The sequence below is a fragment of the Nannospalax galili genome, unplaced genomic scaffold (assembly GCF_000622305.1).
Source record: "Nannospalax galili isolate Female #2095 unplaced genomic scaffold, S.galili_v1.0 scaffold161, whole genome shotgun sequence".
Classification (NCBI taxonomy): domain Eukaryota; kingdom Metazoa; phylum Chordata; class Mammalia; order Rodentia; family Spalacidae; genus Nannospalax; species Nannospalax galili.
In genome coordinates, this window is record NW_008348586.1 from 2,951,221 (window position 1) to 2,951,473 (window position 253).

The window sequence follows — 253 nt, forward strand, 5'->3', positions numbered from 1 at the left end:
TTTTTATTTTTGGAAAGGACCGGGATGGGTGGAGCAGAGGTGGAGAGAAAGCAAGACTTGGCATTTTCTCCCTTCTCTCTCTCCTAATTTGCTGGAGGCCGCCAGCTCTCCCCTGGGGGGAGGAGGCAAAGAAAAAAATCCCACCAAAGGGAGGGGGCAGAAAAAAAAAAAAGGAAGGCTGCAGGACCCTGGAGCGCGCGCGCCCGGACCCCCGGCTGCCTCTGCCGCCAGGCGCTCAAGATGGCTGGGTGCT